This window comes from Sarcophilus harrisii, chromosome 2 (genome assembly GCF_902635505.1).
Source record: "Sarcophilus harrisii chromosome 2, mSarHar1.11, whole genome shotgun sequence".
NCBI classification, from domain to species: domain Eukaryota; kingdom Metazoa; phylum Chordata; class Mammalia; order Dasyuromorphia; family Dasyuridae; genus Sarcophilus; species Sarcophilus harrisii.
The window spans coordinates 477766879-477785546 of NC_045427.1; the positions used below are offsets into that span (position 1 = coordinate 477766879).

Sequence of the window (18668 nt, forward strand, 5' to 3'; positions counted from 1 at the left end):
CTAAGGCAGTGCAATAACATTATTTAGATCTGTATCCCAAAGAGATAAAAAGAAGAAAAGAACCTATATGCACAAAAATATTTATAGCAGCTCTTTTATGGTGGCAAAGAATTGGAAATTGAGGAGATGTCCATTAACTGAGGAATGGCTGAACAATTTATATAGTATGTGATTGTAGTGGAATATTCTTGTGCTATAAGAAATGAAGAACAATGTGCTTTCAGAAAAATCTAGATAGACTTACATGATCTAATGCAAAGTGAAATTAGCAGAACCAGAACATTTGAAAGGACTTATAATAAAAAATGCTATTCACCTCCACAGAAAGAAATCAATGGAGTTTGAATGCAGATTGAAACTCATTATTTTATTTTTTATGGGGGTTTTTTTGGTCTGTTTTCTTTCATCACATGACTAATATGGAAATATGTTTTGCATGACTGCACATGTATAATCTTTATCAAATTGCTTGCCTTCTCAGAGAGAAGGGAGGAAGAAAGATAATTTGGAATTTCTAAAAATGCTATAAGTTCTTTTTATGTATATTATTGGGAAAAAGTGAAATATTAAATATTAATTATCTAGGGACATGATTTTATTCTCAGAATTAAATTTCTTTTCTGGTCACTCTCCTTAAAGTTAGGGAAATATTAATCAAAGTTTATACTCATAAGCTTATTCCTTCCCTCTCAATGTTTGTTACACATAAAGCTGTCACAAATAGCAGGATAGCATAAAATTCCTCAGGCTTAGCAATACAACAATCTGGTTTTACATAGAAAGCAATATTTGTTGGATTGTACGTTATTGAATTGGATTGAATAGTATTATCAGTTATTCCCAAATTTTGAGGGCCTTCAATATCCACTCATATCTGTTAATTTTATGACATCATCATCTTTGTAAAATACACTAGGAAATAAAATTTTTTGAGTTAAACCAAATTAAAATGACTTTTGTTTTGAGAAATTGATGATATCCTTTCATACAATTTCCATCTACCCTTGTCCTTCCCAGGGATATCTAAAAAATAAAATCAAGATCATAATCTATTGTCTTAGATTTTAAAATTTTATCCATTAAAATAAGAATCTTTGAGCATTTACGATGTGCCCAAGATGATGCTCTACACTTAAGAAAAATAGAGAAGTATAAGATACCCCTTTTAAGGGATGAACTCCTAGGATGGGGGAGAGGGAAAGAGAAAAGACTCATATACATGAAACACAATCAATATAAAATGGTGCATAATTAAGTAATAGGTTCTAGTGTTTGGGAACTACATATCTCTTCCTTCCCTTGCTTATAGAATATCTCACAAAATTAAACACTTACTAAGATAAATACATGCTGAAAATAATACTGTCCAGGGTACTGACAAAGTAAAGTGCAACTATGCTTGAAAAAATTTTTAGTCAGTTGATGTCAAATCATTGTCAATACTAAGCTCCTATATAGTTTTGGAGAAATCTGTTTCCAGACTAGTCAGGACAGGGAAGAGTATGCTACTGTGGGGAAAAGATTGGTTTTAGAGGCAGAGGACATGAATTCAAATTCCAGTCCAAATGTGTGTGACTTGGACAAGTTATTTGAGTTCTCTGGGCCTCAGCCTACTCATTCACAAACAGGAGGGTTTGGGGCTAAATATCTTCTAAGATCCTTTATAGCTTTTTATCTGTGATCCAGCAAAGCTATCAAAAGCAAAATATGTGAAAGTAGTACCTGTCAATGATAGAAAAGGATAATATAGTTGACATTTATATAGTGTTTTCGGGTTATAGTCAGTCCTTTTAAATACTAATATTGTCCCTATAATGGTATATGGCTGTGAATCATGGGAGACATGCTTCTTCATCTGAGAAGAATAACAGTTTCTAATGGCTTAAATGGCAAAAGGCATTCCCTGGTTGTAAGTAAGCAAGTCAAAGCACATTTTCAATGATGACTTGAATGGGGAAAATGGCCTAAAAGACCTCATAAAAGATATGTGTGACCAGACACGGAAGCAAACTGGTCATACAGTGAAAGTAAGGGGACAAATGAAATGTGGCACTGTTATCCACAAGTAGAAAAGTTTGCAGCATACTGGATGGATGCTCTGTAGTGTGTGTGTATACATACATACATATGTAGACATATGTGTGTGTATATGTAGCATATTATAGTTTGTATATGCATGTATATGGTTGCTATTGTCATTTGTTATCATGTTCAACTTTCTGGGACCCCATTTGGGATTTTTGTGGCAAAGCTACTACAGTGGTTTGCCATTTCCTTCTCCAGCTCATTTTACAGATAAGGAAACTGAGGCAAACAGGAATAAGTGACTTATCCAAGGTCACATAATAAATAAGTGTCTGAGATTGTATTTGAATTCATGAAGATGAGTCATTCTGGGTCTAAGCACAGTATTATATCCATTGTGCCACCCATGCACATGTTTATGTGAATATATGTATAAACACATGTACATATGCCTACATATGTACATACATTATATTGTGTGTACCTACCTATATATATCCATATATATACACCTATAGACAGGTTCATACTCACAGACAAGGAATATACAACTTAAGTACTGGTGGAGAAAGTACTCACACTGTTAAGATCACAGAGCCATAAAGTATGATTAATCAACCTACGGCTTAATCAACAAGCATTTACTAAGCATGTACTAGTGCTTGGACTTTTTATATATATATAGGCATAATGCCCTCCCACTAAATATCTTATACTGGCACTGCAAGGTTGGTTCCCAAGGGAAAATTGCTACTTTTCCATGGTTCTAGTGGTAATTCTGTGGGTAGCAATCCTTCTAACATCATAGTCTTGAATTTCCACTGGTATATTTTCCCTGAACAATCAGTCAGTAGTTTCAGTTAATTCTTAGAAAAGGCATTAATTCAAATGGCATAGAAAAAAACAATAGCCACAGAACATTTCCTCTCAAAGCCTGGGGCACATTCTTCCAGAACTATATAGTCTATGAGGGAGAAGAATGGATACTAACTTAAGTATAATCATAGCAAAGCACAGATATAGGGAATATAGTCTATCAAAGCAACTTACAGAATTAAACTGTAGGGTCTCTACATCCTTTCTTTCTCCAAAAAGTCATTAGGAAGTTTTCTATGGGCCAAATCAGTGGAGTATCAGTGATTGACTACTTGTTGTGCCAATTAGCTGGAATCATTCTTCAATCCACTAATATTGGCATCCTGGCTATTCCATCAAGAAGACATTCCATCTTTTGACACTGAGTTTTTTTCTCTGACTGTTCCCCTTACCCGGAATATTCTCCCTTCCCTGCTGCACATACTTATTTTCTTGGCTTTAAGTCCCAACTAAAATCCTAGTCCCTTCTTTCAGTTAATTATTTCCTACTAAACATGTATATAGCTTACTTTAGATACATTTCTTTGCATGTTGACAGGGACTGACTTTTGCCTATTTTTGTATCCCCTGCACTGAGCACAGTGTTTGAGGCAAAGTAAATGTCTAATAAATGTTGATTGATCGATTGATTACAGCTGCCCATCAAAGAATTCTAGTCCAGAGAATCCAGTGGATCAATCCATGTTGCAAACATGCCCTGGTCCGGTCTGGTAGCAGTTGCTCAACAGAAAATTAATTTGCCTGACCCAATCTAACAGTGTCACAGGAGTCAAGCAATCTGCCTGGTCCTGTCCAACAGCATCTAAACTTGATAAAGAGTCAGTTCTATAGCTAGCCTAGTAATGGATGAACACATCTGGTTGAGAATATAACCCAAGTATCATCCTAAACTCCTCACTTTTTTTCACCCCTCATTTCTAATCTATTGCCAAGACCTAATGATTTTGTCTTTATAATATCTATTGTACAAGCCCTTTCTTTCCTCTGACATTGCCACCATTCTGACTTTCTGATACACCTTTATCACCTCATACTCAGACCATCATTATAGCCTGTTTGTGGGTCTTCCTGCCATGACTCTTGTCCCACTACCATGCATTCTCTAGTTAGCTTTTAAATTTATCTTCCTAAAGTGGAACTTTAAACCTATGACACCCCTCTACTTATTCCCTATCATAACCAGGATCAAATATAAAATCATCCGTTAGCATCCAGAGACATCCATAATTTACCCTATCTCCTTTTCCCTTCCTATGTAATAATTATAGTTACTCAATTAATCAACATACATTTACTAAGCAGCTATAATATGCCAGGCAGGGGCATCTGGATGGCTGAGTGGATAGAGTACTAGGCCTGGAATCGAAGACTTGACTTCAAATCCAACCTCAGACATTTACTAGCTGTGTGACTCTGGCCAAGTCATTTAACCTCTGTTTACCTTAATCCACTAGAGAATAAAATGATAAACCATTCCACTATCTTTGCCAAGAAAATTCCATAGACAGTATGTGTTCATGGGGCTATGAAGAACTAGACATGATTTCATAATAAATGTGCTAGGCACAATACCAAGCAGTTGGGATACAAAAAGAGGCAAAAGTCAGCCTTTATCCTCAAGAAGCTCACAATCTAATGGGAGACACAACAAATAAACAAAGAAATTCAAAAAAGCTTTTTACAGCTACATAGGAAATAGTTAACAAAGGGAAGAAACTAGAATTAATAGGTACTAGGAAAGACTTTCTACAAAACATAGGATTTGAGGTAGGATTTAAAGGAAGCCAGAGAAAGCAGTAGTAAGATGAGATGTAGAAGAACATTACAGACATGAGTAACAGTCAAAGAAAATGCCTGGAAACAAAAGATGTATCTTTTTTAAGGAACAAGGCCAGTGTCATTATCAAAGACTCAGGGATGTAGAGAATAAGATGTAAGAAAACTGGAGGTAGCTAGGTTATGGAGAGCTGTGAATGCCAAATACAGTATATTGTATTTGTTTCTGGAGATAATTGAGAGCCATTAGAGTTTATTGAGTAGGGTAGTGACACAATCAGACTAGTACTTTAGGAAAATCACTTTAGTGCCTGAATAGAGGATAGACTAGACTGGGGAGAGATCAGAGGCAGGCAGATCTTTACCCTGCTCCCCAACAGGCTATTGCAGTAATTAAGAAAGGGATGATGAGAGCTTGCACCAGAGTGATGGACATGTCAGAAGAGAGTATAGGGCACATTCAAGAGATGTTACAAAGGTGAAATCAAGAGGGCTTTGAACCAGATTAGATATAGGAGATGAGAGCTAGAGGAGAATATAGGATAACTCCTAGACTGGGAGCCTGAGGGACTGAGAGGATGATATAGCCCTCTTTAGGAAGAGGGTCAGGTGGGAATGGAGAAGGTTTAGAAGGAAAGATAATAAATTCCATTTTGGACATATTGAGTTTAAGATGTCTATTGAACATCCAGTTCAAGATGACTGAAAGGCAATTGGAGATATGAGGTTGAAATTGAGAGATTAGCAGAGATTGGGGAAGGAAAAGAATATTTAAGTCATCAGTGTAGAGGTGGTAATTAAATTTAAGGGAACTGATGAGATCACCAAGTGATGTAATAGAGAGGGAAAAGAGGCAAGGGACCCGGACAAAACCTGAGGGACATGATATGGATGAGTATCCAATGAAGTAAACAGATAAGGAGTGGTCAGATAGGTAGAAGGAGAACTAGGAGAGAGAATGATGTCCTTAAAAACCTAGAGAGAGGTCAAGAAGAATGAGGACTGAGAAAAAGTCATTGGATTTGAGATCATCAGAAACTTTGAAGGGAGCAGATCTTGTGGAATGATAAGTTTGGAAACCAAATTTTTAAAAGTTAAAGAAAGAGTAAGAGGAGGGAAAGTGGCGGCATCTACTGTAGAGGGATTTTTTTCTTTTAAATAATATTTTGTTTTTCCAGCCACATGTAAAAACAATTTTTAATATTCATTTTTAATATAATTCTGAGTTCCAAATTTTCTCCTCCCTCCCTTTTCTTCCTCCTTCCTAAGAGAGTAAGCAATTTGATAAAGGTTATATATACACAATCATGTAAAACATATTTCCATATTAGACATGTTGTGAAAGAAAAACAAAATTAAAGAAAAAACATACAAAAATAAAGAAAATTACTCAGATCACAACAGTCCTTTATCCGGATTTGGATAGTAGTTTCCATCATGAGTCTTTTGGAATTGTCTTGAATCGCATTACTGAGGAAGAGCTAAATCATTCATGGTTGATCATCATACAATGTTGCTATTACTGTGTACAATGTTCTCTTGACTGTACTCACTTCACTTTGCATCAGTTCAAGTAAGGCTTTACAGGTTTTTCTGAAAGCAACCCACTCACCATTTCTTACAGCGTAATAATATTCCATTACATTTATATACCACACCTTGTTCAGCCATTGCTCAATTGTTGGGCATCGCCTCAATTTCCAATTCTTTGCCACTACAAAAAAAAAAAGAGCTGCTATAAATATTTTGTATATGTAGGTCCTTTTCCCTTTTTATGATCTCTTTGGGATACAGACCTAGTAGCGGTGTTTTGGGCATGGTTGCAAATTGTTCTCCAGAATGGTTGGATCAGTTGTCAACTTTACCAAAAATTTAACATACACATCTTTCTCAAGGAGTTTAGCTACAAAGAACAGTAGAGATGTAGGATGATAGCAGGAATAGAAAGATCAAGTGAATTTTCTGAGGAGGAGATATGGGAATGTTTGTAGTTAATAAGGAATAAGATAGTAGATAGTGTGAGACAGGAAAAGTGATAGAGCAGGGATGGTGGCAGGAACAATCTACTGGAGAAAATAGGATTGAATAGGATCATTTGAACAAGTAGAAGAGTTAGCTTTGGTAAGAAGTAAGGCTATTTTATCATGTGAGATAGGGGTGAAAGAGGAGATAGTGGCAGAAGGCCCATAAGAGATGAGGAAGACAAGGAGAAAAAGTAGCAGGTGGAGAATAGCTTCAATATTTTCTATAAAATAACAATAATAATAATAAATAATATTTTTATAGTGCCTATTGTGTCAGGAAATTTGCTAAGAACTTTAAAATACCTTATTTGGTCCTCAAAATCACCCTCCAAGGGAGATATATTACTATTCTCATTTTACAGATGAGGAAACTGAGATTAAGTGATTTGCCTAAAGCTCACACAGGCTACTAAGTATCTGATGCAGGATTTGAACGTAGGTCTTGGTGACTCCAGCAGAATCAGTATTCCATTCACTATACCACCTGGCTTGCTCAAAGGTTTGAGAGGTTTGAGGAAGGATGAAAAGGTTTATAAGAGCAACTGTGGAGAGTAGGATAGTAGGTTGATAAGGAAGATATAGAAGGCTTGCCTAATAGCAGTGAGGTTCCAGCTGGCACTGACTCTCTTATTGTTCCTTTCAAAAGACATTCCAACTTCTAAATCTGGGTATTTTCTCTGACTTTTCCTCATGTCTGAAATTCTCTCTATTTTCAGTTTCTGAATCTCTGACTTCCTTGCCCTAGCTAAAATCCTACCTTCTACAAGAAGCCTCTTCTGATTTCTTTTAATGCTAGTGCCTTTCCTCTGTTGATTAGCTCCATTTATTCTGTATACAGCTTGTTTACACATAGTTGTCTGTATGTTTTCTCCCCTATAAGATTGAGAGTTGCTTTAGATCAATGAATAGAGTTTGTGTGGCTTTTTTTGTCTGTCTTTGTAACCTAATTTCTTGATATAGTGCCTAATGAGTAGTATATTTATTAAATATTTATTGATTGAATGACTGATTATTTAGGCCTTTATCACCTTTTACTTGGACATTACAATCTCCTAACTGAACTGCCATTACCCAGTTTATCCTCTCTCCAATTCATACTCCACATAGATGGAAAAAAAAAACTCAACCCCAACAACCTCAAAACTCTGACCATGGTACTTCACTACTCAAGAAACTTCAATGGCTCCCTATTATCTCAAAGATAAAATTAAAAGTCCTCAGTTTAGGGGCAGCTAGATGGTGCAGTGAATAACATATTGGCCCTGGAGTCAGTAGGATCTGAATTCAAATCTAGCCTCAAACATTTAATACTTTCTACCTGTGTGATCATGAGCAAGTCACTTAACCCCAATTGTCTACCAAAAAAATTCTCCTCAGTTTTGGTTTGTCATAATCGAAATCCAGATTTAGTGCTGGATTTAGTACTTTTCCAAGTACTTTTGGGAAAAGAATACTTTTTCCAAGTACTCTTGGAGAACTTTTCCAAGATTATTATCTCAAACCCCCAAAAGTGACCTGATAGCTATTTCCCACAGTCACTCCATCATTGGCCTCCATTTTTTAATTTAGGCTTTCCCCTACTAGATTGTTACATCCCCACCCCCAATTCTACTTGAAATTTAGTTTTCTTCCAGGTTCAGCTCATGAGTTACCTTTTTTTTAGCACATCTTTCCTGAGTCCTCTATTTATTAAGGAGTTGAGCCAGATAATTTCTTTTTTTAATATTTTATTTTTTCCAATTTTATGTAAAGACATTTTTAACATTCATTTTTAAATAAAATTTTGAATTCCAAAATTTCTTTTCCCTCCTTATTCTCTCCCCTCCCTCAGTTGGTAACTTGATAGAGGTTATAGATATGCAGTTGATTAGGTTTGGCACAGGGCAGGGAGTGTGGGAACCCCCTTCTGGTCAGCGCAGATCCTTCATAAATGAATTTACAAATCCAAAGAGTTAAACTGGCAAAAGAAGTTTATCATTAGAACTGATAAGTCAGCTTTTGCAGGCTGACTTCCTTAGTAGCAGGGTCCCAAAAGAGAAGTAAAGATCTAGAGGAGAAAGAGAAAGTTTCTAGCAGAGAAATCCCGACAGAGAAGTAGATAGGGTCTGGTTACGGAAATAAGTGAGAGAAATAAAGAGGGAGTAACTGAAAAGAAAATGTCTTTTCAGCGGGCAGAGGGTTGCAGCTATGCCAAGAAACGGAAAGGAAGGGGTGATGAGAGCCTGCACCAGAGTGATGGACATATCAGAAGAGAGAATGGGGCACATTCAAGAGATGTTACAAAGGTGAAATCAAGAAGCCTTAGAATCAGATTGGATATAGGAGATGAGAGATAGGGGGGAATATAGGATAACTCCTAGACTGGGAGCCTGAGGGACTGAGAGGATGGTATAACCCTCTTTAGGAAGAGAGTTAGGTGGGAATGGGGTTCCTTGGCATGATTCTTGCTTTTAGGTCCTCTGTAAGGAATTGAGCTGAAGGAAGCTTGTTATATGGGTAGCTCTTGGTGGGGGTTGGGAGCAGTTTGAGTTGTAATCAAAATAGAGAATCTTCAAATTGAATGAGTATCCCTGGACTAATCTCCAACTCATTAGAGTTGGAGAGAAATCTTGATATCCAGCTCAGGCTAAGTAAAAGTGGTCCTGGACTCAACTAGTCCCACCCAGAGAATGAAACCACTTTATCTTGATTCCCTGGGGCGGATCTCAGGAGATCACTGAGTGGTTTCCCAAACTTTCCCCCCAAAGTCAGAGAGAGAGAGAGAGAGAGAGAGAGAGAGAGAGAGAGAGAGTGTGTGTGTGTGAGTATGTGTGTGTGTGTGTATGTGTTAGTTTTGGCGTTCCCCTCGTCACAGTCATGTAAAAAATATTTTCATATTAGTCATGTTGTGAAAGAAGAAACAGTTTGCAAAACAATTATAGTTTGAAAAAGGAAAAAAAAAAACAGACAAAAAATGAAAATAGCATGCTTTGATCTTCATTCAGAATCTCTCAGTTCTTTCTCTGGATAAAACCTAGATAATTTCTAAGGTGCTTTCCAGATCTAAAATTCTGTGATGAATAGCAATCTTTCCAGCCAGCTGCTAAATTCTGCTGATGAATGCTAAGAATTAGACAAAGTCCCTTCCCTCAGGGAGCTTTCAAATCTAGGTGAAGAGACAAGATTAACATTTTCATATTCTATTCTGGTCTCATTAGTCATGAGGTAAACACAAATGCTGAACACAAAAATCGTATTGTTTCTAAGTGTATTCACATAACTGAACTATAGGATTGGACAGATCAAGTATTCAATCTGTTTATGATCCCTTGAGACCTAAATAGATAATTAGAGATGCATCTAGTAAGACTAACATTCAATTAGAAGAAAATTTAAGTGGTAAATTCCATGATGCTGGGTCTAAGTGATTATGGAGATCAGAGGGAAAGAGATCACTGTGGATTGGAGAGATCAAGGAAGACTTTCTGTAGGAGCTAGGACTAAGGGTGAGCCTTGAAGGTTGAGCAGATTTGGGGCAGCAAAGAAAAGTAGGAGATGAGATATTATTGTTAAAAGCCGAGAGAAGATGCTAGGGTACAGAAATACAAATGATTGTGCAAATAAAGTCAGAACCAAACAATTAGGAAAATATTAATTGCTAGTGGGTAAGCCAAGTCAATATAATAAAAATTAGAATTCTACCTAAATTAATCTAAATTAATGTCATAGCAAACTATCAAAAAATTATTTTGTAGAGCTAGATAAAGTAATAACAAAATTAATCTGGAAGAACAAAAGCTCAAGAATATCAAAGGAATCAATTTTTAAAAATACTAAAGAAGATCTCAAACTGTGTTATAAGGTGGTAATTACCAAAACAATCTGGTGTTAGCTAAGAAACAGAGTAGTGGATCAGTGGAATAGATTAGGTACAAATTATATTATATTAAATGATCATAATAATTTAGCATTTGACAAACTCAAAGATTCAAGCTTTTGGAACAAAACCTCATTATTTGATGAAAACTGCCAGGAAAACTGGAAAATAGCATGACACAAACTGAGTCTAGATCCACATCTTACATCAAATACCAAGATAAGATCAAAATGGGTACATGATTTACACATAAACAATACCATAAGCAAATTAAGAGAGAATGGAATAGTTTATCTGTCAATTTATGAATAAGAGAAAAATTTAATACCAAAGAAGATATAGAGAGCATTACAAAAGTAAAATAGATCATTTAATTACATAAAATTTAAAGATTTTTTGCCCAAACAAAACCAATGCAATCAAAATTATAAGGAAAGCAGAAAACTGGGGGAAATTTTTGCCACAATTATCTCTGATAAAGGTCTCATTTCTCAACTATATAGAGAATTGAGTCAATTTACAAATCATTCCCCAGTTGATAAATGGCCAAAAGGATATGAACAGGCAGTTTTTAGACAAAGAAATCAAAGCTAACTATAGTCATATAAAAAATGCTCTAAATCACTGTTGATTAGAGAAATGCAAATCAAAACAAGTTGGAGCTAGCACCTCATACCTATCAGAGAAGCTAATATGACCCCTCCACACACACACACAAAAGGAAAATGTTAGATGTTCAAAGGAATGTAAGAAAACTATGTGAGAAAACTGGAATACTAATGCCCTCTTGGTAGAAAGTTAACTGATCCAACCATTCTGGAGAGCAATTTAGAACTATACCCAAAAGATTGTAAAACTGTGCAAACTCTTTGATAAAACAATACCAATGCTAAGTTCATATTCCAAACACATTCAAAAAAGAGAAAAGAACCCATTTTTACAAAAATATTTATAATAGCTCTTTTTGTGGTGACTATGAATTGGAAATCAAAGAGATGCCTATCAGTTGGGGAATGACTAAACAAGCTGTGGTAAGATTGTGATGGAATGTTATTTTGACAATGCAGGATGCCAAATGACAAGCAGGATGATTTTTCTGAAATCATTAAAGACTTAAATGAACTGATACATAGTGTAGTAAACAGAACCAGGAGAATGTTATCCGTAATAATAGCAATAATTTTTGAAGAAAACTGAATGATTTAGCTATTCTCAGCAATACAGTAATCCTAGAAAATCTCAAAGGACTAATGATGAAATATTCTAGCCCCTCTAGAGGAAAAACTGATATTTATTGAATACTGAAGCATGCTATTCTTCACTTTCTTTCTTTTTTTCCTCTTATTTAAGTATTTTTTGTACAAAATGAATGATATGGAAATGTTTTACATAATTGCACATGTATAATTTACATTTAATTGCTTACTATCTCAAGTGGGGCAATGGGAGGGAAGGAGGAATAAAATTTAAAATTCAAAAGTTTGAATACATTTTTAATAGGTGGGGAAATAAGTGATTATTTGTGTCTAAGAGACAAGGAGGACGGCATCCTGGATAGAGCAGAGAAAGTTAGTATGAGAGGAAATGAGACTGGCAGGATGCCAGACCATATAATCAGGTCTCCCTTCTGAACTTCTCGGGTATAGATATAAAGAATGGATCCAGTTTCTTCCATTTTGTAACTGGGAGCTCCTTTGGTTAAATCCCTATCCTTATTTTATTCACAAAATGTTAGAGGGAAATTAAATAATGAAATTTGCAATATCCTGGATTCCAAGAGAGATCCATGTTAAATTATGATCTCTATGTCCTCATACTAACTAAAAGTGTTACTTTTCACTTCCATATATGGAAATTGCAGGAATGGAGTGGATCGCATTGACTCCATCTTGTGACTCAATTCTAGATTTTGTAACTAAGTTCCTTTTCTATTCCATTTGAATCTAGTGCAATTTCTGTCTTGCAAATAAACTTTATTTGATTATGAGAATTGTGAGAAAATTTTATTGCATTATTTGAACCTAACCCTGCATGCTTGGGAAGCTTGACCATCTCTACATGTTGCTTAGAAACCTTAAAAAAGGATCTGGGTTATGGGGACTAGAAACACTGTCAGATGCAAAGATTGATGCAAGGAGTAGTCATATACATCTCAAACAACCCATGTGTGCTTTTCAAAAATTGCTCCCATACTGATTAATCAGTTACTTTTTCTTTGTTCCTTTGATTGGAAATGGATATATCTTTTTTCTGATTATAGGGAATTGTAATTGTAGCTATCCTTCCTCCAATTAGAAATCAGATTATCTAATTCTGTATCCTAGTTTATATCTTATTAATTGGTTTATTTTAATTCATAAAAATCTGTCTTCTCTTGTATTCAGGATCTAGTTGTAAGATATAATTCATTTGGACCCCTACTCTATGCTAATCAGAATTAGTCAGTTTGCTATAATCCCATAGGAGTAGTGAATATAAATTCTGTATATTAAGCCCCAGAGTTCTGAGTTACAGATTATAAATTCACTTGCTTAATCATAGGTAACTAAGTTTTTCCTTGTTCTGGTGACCAAATCTAGTGTGACCCAGGTGACTCAATTATATGGAAAATCCTCTAACTTATTTTTTGTACCTCTAGACCACTCTCTCTTGTCTAATGTGAGCAAGTAACCATCTTACGACCATTTATTGGTGCTCTCCCATGAATCACCCAAAGTGAGGTATCCTCCTCTCCTCCTTGCTGACATAGCATTTTTAGCTGATGCATCATTTTTTGGCCTATGAAGCAAGATGTATCAACCAATGGCATTCTGTACTTTGTATATAGCCTCTTTAGAATAATCAGGTATCAGATCTGATATATTTATAAAAATAAAGCCCTGGAAGAAGGTGGCATCTCAGGATATAAGAAAGATCTAAGATTCACTTGATTAGAGGGGACCCTTTAATAAAGTGCTATTAGCTCAGAGTTCTGCCTCAGTGTCTTTTATTGTAGATTGGATGATTATAATCCCCACACAGGATCAAGATGAGAAGACCTAGTCCCAATTTGTTATGCAATTAGCAAGCATTGCTTAATAAATCAACATGCTTGGAAGTTTGAACCTTTGTTTCCTCAGTTATTTCAGATTTTAACCATCAACTCTGTAAAGAATATGATGGGCCTCTGCTCTAGTTTTCTTTAATGGTCTCTGCCTCTCTAGTCATTGTCTCTACCTCTACTACAAGTTAAAGATCCTATCTCAGACTAATCATGCATATATGAAACTGCCCATTGAATTATATCCAAAATTCATCCCTTAGATCAGAGTAAGCTTTGTATAGATGCTAGTCCTACTCTTTTGGAAAAACCTAGAGGATCTTAAAAGTTCATGAAGGTAAAAGGTTGGAACTAGAGAAGTCATATAAGTCAAAGAGGAATAGAAAGGTATTGTTGACACAGGCAGATAGGATCCCAATACTGAAGGACATGGGCAATTACCAAGAAAAAGACTAAAGTATGGGAGCATAAGATAGGGACAGGCTGGAACATGGTAAGAAGCATTTACTCAAGGGAGTGAGAGAAAATCCAGTTATTAGAGCTGAAAAGTAAGGTAAGGACACGATAATGAGTCATAGAGCTATAAGTAGCCATGGGGTCTTTTGATCTTTGCCTATGTTAGATTGTCTCCCCAATCTAGAAGGATTTCAAAGGATCCCACTGATCTTAATGACTGAAGGATGGGAGATAAGCTTATAGGAAGAACATCATAGGAAGAAAGGTCTTTCATTATTAAAGAGGACCAGTGACATCAGGAGGGTGATAGCTTGACTTGCATGTGAATTGAATTTAAGTGAAGCAGAGCTTAAATTGTCATCAGCCCCATTCTGTCCTCCAGAGTCATTGGAGTCCAATGACAAGACATAGGTCAAGGCAACTGATGATAGCCCAGGATTCAGTGGGAGATCTTGGACTTTTTAAACTAAGGTCTTTCCCATGTCTCAATTTGTCTGAGGAAACATCCATTTAGTAATTAAAGGCTTAGTTAAGATTGAGTCAAATCTATTTATTTAGTGCTCTACCAATCAGGCTCCCAAGAAACTATCTTAATGACCTAGAAAAAATTAGCAAAATTCATCTGGAAGAACAAAAGATCAAGAATTTCAAGGGAACTAATAAAAAAAATCAAATGAAGGTGGCCTAGCTATATCTGATCTAAAACTGTATTATAAAGCAGCAGTTACCAAAACCACTTGGTACTAGCTAAGAAATAGGCTAGTTGATCAGTGGAATAAGTTAGGTTCACAGAACAAAATAGTCAATAACTATGGCAATCTAGTGTTTGACAAACCCAAAGACCTCAGCTTTTGGGATAAGAATTCACTGTTTGACAAAAACTGCTGGGAAAATAGGAAATTAGTATGGCATAAACTAGGCATTGACCCACACTTACCACCATACACCAAGATAAGGTCAAAATGGGTTCATGATCTAGGCATAAAGAATAACACTATAAATAAATTAGAAGAACATAGGATAATTTACGTCTCAGACCTGTGGAAGAGGAAGGAATTTGTGACCAAAGAAGAACTAGAGATCATTATTGATCACAAAATAGAAAATTTTGATTATATCAAGTTAAAAAGTTTTTGTACAAACAAAACTAATGCAGACAAGATTAGAAAGGAAGCAATAAACTGGGAAAACATTTTTACAGTTAAAGGTTCTGATAAAGGCCTCATTTCCAAAATATATAGAGAATTGACTCTAATTTATAAGAAATCAAACCATTCTCCAATTGATAAATGGTCAAAGGATATGAACGATTTTCAGATGAAGAAATTGAAACTATTTCTAGTCATATGAAAAAGTGCTCCAAATCACTATTGATCAGAGAAATGAAAATTAAGACAGCTCTGAGATACCACTACACACCTGTCAGATTGGCTAAGATGACAGGAAAAGATAATGATGAATGTTGGAGGGGATGCAGGAAAACTGGGACACTGATACATTGTTGGTGGAATTGTGAATGAATCCAACCATTCTGGAGAGCAAATTGGAATTATGCCCAAAAAGTTATCAAACTGTGCATACCCTTTGATCCAGCAGTGTTACTTATATCCCAAAGTGGGCTTATATCCCAAAGAGATTTTAAAGAAGAGAAAGGGACCTGTATTTGCAAGAATATTTGTGGCATCCCTTTTTATAGTGGCCAAAAACTGGAAATTGAATGGATGTCCATCAATTGGAGAATGGCTGAGTAAATTCTGGTATATGAATGTTATGGAATATTATTATTCTGTAAGAAATGACCAGGAGGATGATTTCAGACAGGCTTGGAGAGACTTACATGAATTGATGCTGAGTGAAATGAGCAGACCAGGAGATCATTATACGATTCAACAACAATACTATATGAGCATCAATTCTGATGGAAGTGGGTCTCTTCAACAATGAGATGAACCAAATCAGTTCCAATAATTCAGTAATGAAGAGAACAAGCTACACCCAGTGAAAGAACTATGAGAAATGAGTGTGGACCATAACATAGCATTTCCACTCTTTCTGTTATTGTCTGCTTGCATTTTTGTTTTCCTTCTCAGGTTATTTTCACCTTTCTACATCCAATTTTTCTTGTGCAGCAAGATAACTGTATAAATATGTGTACATATATTGTAGTTAATATATACTTTAACATATTTAACATGTATGGGACTACCTGCCATCTAGGAGAGAGGGTGAGTGGAAGGAGGGGAATAGTTGGAACAGAAGGTTTTGCAAGGGTCAATGTTGAAAAATTACCCATACATATATTTTGTAAATAAAAGGCTATAATTAAAAAATTATTTTAAAAAATATTGGGTCAAAAGATGGTTTACTTTACTTTCACCAGCAGGAAAGGGAATTGGAAAGATAGTGGCAGAGCCAATATAGCTCCAGCCTACCTTTCCCAACATTATCCTCTATACAACTTTAAAATAATGACTCATTGAATTCTGGGGTACCACAGCAAACAAAAGGTGAGACATTTTTCTAACCCAAGATAATTTAAGAGGATTGAAGAAAGATCTGTGACACCAGTGTAGGAACTGGGCTAGAGTACATGTGATGGTACATCAGCTGTGAACCTTGGAGGTAGTTGTAGAAGCAGCAGCAGCTCTGAGAGCTCAGTCTAAAGATGGTAAAGAGATTGGACAAATGGTTAAAAAGAGATTACAGGGGATCCCTATATTAATACTGGGCACAAGACCAAGATGTTTGGTATCTCCACTGTCTATATGCAGTTCTGAGTTAAGGTTCCAGGAAAAAAGGAGAGCTTCAGGAAGCTTTCTTCCTTGATTGAAAAACAAACAAACAAACAAGCACAAACCAGGAGAGCAATGACCACATTACTGACCGCATCACCTTGGAAGTACTGAAAACTTACAGACCTCCAGAACTAACTCTGAAAACAGTAGTTCCTAAAAACCCTGAAGTTCAAAATCAAAAAATAGGTTGGGGAAATTAGCAAATAAGTAAAAAAAATGGTGAGAGGGAAAATCAAAACACAAGTTCAGAAGATGATGCCATGAAAATCATTACAAGCAAAGTCTCAAAAAAAATATGCAGATTTAACACAAGTCCAGAAAGAATTCCTAGAAGAACTCTTGAGAGAGACAGACAGACAGACAGGCAGGCAGGCAGGCAGAGACAGAGAGACTGAAAGAGAGATACAGAGAGACAGAGACAGAGAGACAAAGAGACTGATAAATATTTTTTAATCAAATAAGAAAAGATAGAAGAAAACAAAGCTATTATAAAAGAGGCACAAAAAACACTGAAGAAAGTAACACGTTTAAAAACAGAATTGGCCAAATAGTAAAAGAGGTATAAAACCTCATTGAAAAAAAGGATTCCTCAAAAATTAGAATTGGCCAAATTATAAAAGATGTACAAAAGCTTTCTGAAGAAGATAATTCCTCAAAAAATTAGAAAGGAAGAGAAAATCACCCAAAATCCAGCCTCTCAGATTCTGCCCCATACATTGATATATCGAAAGTAATCTTGGCTACCCAGTCCCATCCCATCCCATACAATATACCTCCCATCACAGAGTTCACAATCATCCTTCAACGAACAGGTAGCCTAGACAAATAATGAACAAAGCTCTAGATCCAGAGTTGGAAGGTCTAGAGTTCTTGTCCCAGATTTGCCACCACTTAGCTGTGTATGGTTGAGGAAGATGCTAAAACTTTATTATCCTCAGTTTCTTTTTCTCTAAAATGGGAATTCTCATAGTTGTACTATCTATTTCACTGAGTTGTTGTAAGGAAAGGACTTTTCTTGTAAATGGGAAGTATTTATTATTAAATAGAAGAGATGAGAGGATTTCTGGCTCGCAGCTGTGTCAGCTATTACTGCCCTGAGGAAGAAGGAATAGAAAACAAGATAAAATTTAACCAAGATGGGAGCATTTATGCCTGGATTGGAAATGGCTTATTTAATCTAAAATCACAGTGTTGGAATAATTTTCAAGAGACCATTTCAAATTAATTTTTCTTTTTTCTCTTCTTAACCCTCTTTTACCAGAAATTCATCTATTAAAGCCTTAAAAGTAAACAAAACAAGAGAACTCAGGATTTGTGATTTCCCCTCTATCTAGAGGATCTCTTGCCAAGAAATACAATATAGATGATTAGGCACAAGATGCTTCTGTTAGCCTTTTGATAAAAAGCCTACAAGCAGAATACACTTGTATATTTGTAACCATCATTTTCAGCAGTTTGTCCTAACTGTGATAAGAACTGTTAATCTCATTTATCAAAATGTCTCTCTTAGGAGTGGAGGACCAGAATCTCCCTGGAGACCAGGGGCAGACACTAGAACTGCAGACCAAAATAAGGTCAAGGCCAGAAATGGTAGTTCAGCTGCGAAAAGGTAGGATCTGCTTCCATTTTAGGGGAGGGGAGAGATTCACACAGAATTAGACAATGTCAGAGCTACAAGGCACCTTGAAATATAAACTATTAGGACCAAAGGAGAACTTAGGATTCATGATGTCAGACTAAAAGGAACTTAAAATATAACATGTCAAAATAGAAGGGACCTCAGAACATAGATTATCGAAACTGAATGGAAATTTGGAACA

The 18668-nt window shown here is 35.8% G+C and overlaps 1 long non-coding RNA gene across 1 annotated transcript in view; it reads left to right on the top strand.

Moving 5' to 3' along the window:
- LOC116421778 overlaps nucleotides 1-18668 on the top strand; it is a 72446-nt gene that overhangs the window by 35620 nt on the left and 18158 nt on the right. Inside the window, exon 3 of the long non-coding RNA XR_004232308.1 lies at nucleotides 18359-18457. This is a non-coding gene — a long non-coding RNA (uncharacterized LOC116421778). The remainder of the gene's footprint in view (nucleotides 1-18358; nucleotides 18458-18668) is intronic.